Source organism: Sinocyclocheilus grahami, unplaced genomic scaffold (assembly GCF_001515645.1).
Source record: "Sinocyclocheilus grahami isolate Dianchi unplaced genomic scaffold, SAMN03320097.WGS_v1.1 scaffold735.1, whole genome shotgun sequence".
NCBI lineage: Eukaryota > Metazoa > Chordata > Actinopteri > Cypriniformes > Cyprinidae > Sinocyclocheilus > Sinocyclocheilus grahami.
The window spans coordinates 495,629-498,584 of record NW_015505914.1 but is presented as its reverse complement, the minus strand read 5'-3'; the positions used below and the strand labels follow the sequence as shown (position 1 = coordinate 498,584).

Below are 2,956 nucleotides of genomic sequence, written 5' to 3'. Positions count from 1 at the left end.
ATATATATATATATATATATATATATATATATATATATATATGTATATATATATATGTATGTGTGTGTAATGCTAGTGTATGTATACCTGTATGTTATGTGTGTGTGTCTTATGAAGTATAACTGAAGCTTACTTATAGCTTCCCCACTTGTATGTGGAAGCAGAGAGGAGGTGTTTAATATCATACCTTTGTCATTGTACAAATTTATGTCCTCATTTGTCACAAAAACGTACACACACATACACACGCATACATGCATACATATGCACACACACACACATATATATATATATATATATATATAATGTATGTGTGTGTAATGCTAGTGTATGTATACCTGTATGTCATGTTATGTGTGTGTGTGTGTGTGTGTGTCTTATGAAGTATAACTGAAGCTTACTTATAGCTTCCCCACTTGTATGTGGAAGCAGAGAGGAGGTGTTTAAACGGTGTTTGTGAAGTGTAAATGAAGTGTAAAATGTGTGACATCTGGGTTTGGGGGAATTTCTCCATTTATGGTGCTCATTTCTCTCACCAAGTCCTCTGTTTAGATTTGCTCTTAGGATCAGGATCGGAGAGAACCACTTTAGCTGTGGCCTGATGTTTTATTCCCGTTTGTGTTTCAGGAAGAAGTGGAGACTCGCAGCAGGAAGATCTTGTTCACGGCTGTAAGAGATTGGAGCAACATCTGCTGCTTTATAATAGCAGGTAAGTGAATCTGCAGTGAAACTCACTCAAACACAGAGGTTGTTCACATGCGGTGAAAAGAAGGAAATGTAGAAGACTCATGGTAGGATGCAGCAAATTAAATATTGTGCAAAACAAACTGTTGCTTTGTGCCGGCTTTATCAGAACTGCAGACACTAGTGCTACGCTATATATGGAATTGTGACCACTGCAGTGATTTTAATGCAGTGTGTTTTTGTTCAATGTCATGATCCCTACAATTGTGAGACTGTTAAGGTGGATTTATTAGTGTTTGCTGACCTCAGCAGCAACATTTTGTTGGTAAATTTCTGTGAATCTATTCAGAATGTCTGTTTTGATTAATATAATTCATGAATCGTTGACATTATGGTTCAGTTGTTTGCAGAAGTCCTTGTGTGGCATTTTCGATCAAATTTTGCAATCTCTTTTGCTCACCAAGGCTGCATTTATTTGTTCAAAACTACAGTAAAAACATTAATATTGTGAAATATTACAATTTAAAATAATGGTTTTCTAGTTTAGTATTTTATTAAATGTCATTTATTTCTTATGGCAAAGCTGAATTTTCAAAAGAGAAACCAAGGCATTATTTTATCTGAACACTACAAAAAAAAAAAGATATAGATATATCTATATCTATATATTTTTTTTTGTGGTGTTCAGATAAAATAATGCCTTGGTTTTTCTTTTGGGGCAAAACATTGTGTTAAACCATTTAAGGACCATCACACAGTAGGTTCTCTGATTTAAATTGTGGAAGAGCAATGGAAAATTATTTATTTCTCTTGGTAATATGACCCAGCTTTTTAAGAATTTAAGAGTTTCATTCATTTATTTAACAAAGGGGATATGAATATAGCCTTTGTGATAGGTTTCCATGACTTGCCAGAAGAGACATACGGCAGTCTCAGAGATGAAATTACACAAGCCTGGATTCATTTACCTCTCACTTTTCAACTCTGATGATGTGCGTCAAGTTCTGTTATTGATGCCAGTTACCATTCAGACCTTATACACTTTAAGGCTGGGTAATGAGACTGATTTGCCTAATTATTTCAGTTTGATAAAACAGGGTCCTTAAGTCTTAAATTTAAGGCCATAAAAATTCTTAAATGGTACAAGAACGTCTTAATTATGATTTCAAGAGGTCTTAAATTTGGGAACAAAAAGATAAGAATTGCGATATGGCTTAATGTGAGGATTAAACTTCAAAAGGCTGTGATTTCATTAAATAAACACAAGCGCTGCACATTTCAAAGTCAGGTGCTGTGCTGCTTTGTGTACTGCTGTTACCGGGGAAACTGCTATGTTTCTGCCATTCCAAAAGCACCACTTGCTGGCAGAGAATGAATTTGTGTTTTCAATAAGCCCATCTGCTGTTTTTGTTCAGACCAATGTGAAAATCAACCCATATTTTTACACTGCAAACACAGAGTTGTAAATGTGAATTGGTGATTTGATAAGAAGATAATGCATTATAAAAATCTAAACAATGAAATAACATATTTGTATGTTATTTAATTAATATAATATTTTTTAAATTAATATAATAATTATATTATAATTATTGATTCTTTTGATGCATTCATTTTCTTACAAATGGTTTAAAGGCTGAAATGTGATGTTTTTAGGAAAACCTGTATCTGAACTGTAAATCATGCTTTTTACAGTCAATTTACAGATTGTTATCATAGACATTGCCCCACCCCGGTCATATGGTATTCATTTTATTTATGCAGGTCTTAAAGTCTTAAATTTGATCTTAAAAATCCTGCAGATACCCTGTAAAATGGCTTGTTTTGTTTAGTGTTATATAATCGCTTGATTGCTCACTATTCATACACTTTTTACCTTCACATTTGCATAAATCTGTTACAGGTTACTGCACAAAGCTAATATAATGACACGGATGACAGCATACTTCCAGATTTGAAGTGTATGTAGCATATTAAAAAGCTGCCGGGAAAAAGTTACCCGCTAGGACACAATTTATTTTCAATGAGATGTGCGAACGGTCATGATATTTATAGTGGGCGCAATCTTGTAAAACTGATTGTAACAGGAAGAAACGGGACACACGCTACCAATATTTAGCAAATATTTTCATATGCACTAAAAGGCTTGGATTAACAGATCAGTCTTGGATGTTAAAGGGGGTCATCCGATGCTACATCCACTTTGTTGTTTGAACTGAAATGTGTGTTGGCAGTGTGTGTACACAACCACCCTATAATGATAAAAATCCAC

The 2,956-nt window shown here is 34.0% G+C and overlaps 1 protein-coding gene and 1 long non-coding RNA gene across 2 annotated transcripts in view; one reads left to right on the top strand and one right to left on the bottom strand.

The window, feature by feature from the left end:
• The first annotated feature begins 633 nt into the window (after positions 1 to 633).
• LOC107560615 (double-stranded RNA-specific editase 1-like) overlaps positions 634 to 2,956 on the top strand; it is a 122,405-nt gene continuing 120,082 nt past the window's right edge. The window contains exon 1 of the mRNA XM_016244847.1: positions 634 to 709. The gene's annotated coding sequence lies outside the window, so the exon portion shown is untranslated. The remainder of the gene's footprint in view (positions 710 to 2,956) is intronic.
• The window catches only part of LOC107560616 (uncharacterized), an 8,541-nt gene continuing 6,227 nt past the window's right edge, over positions 643 to 2,956 (bottom strand). Inside the window, exon 3 of the long non-coding RNA XR_001605748.1 lies at positions 643 to 719. This is a non-coding gene — a long non-coding RNA (uncharacterized lncRNA). The remainder of the gene's footprint in view (positions 720 to 2,956) is intronic.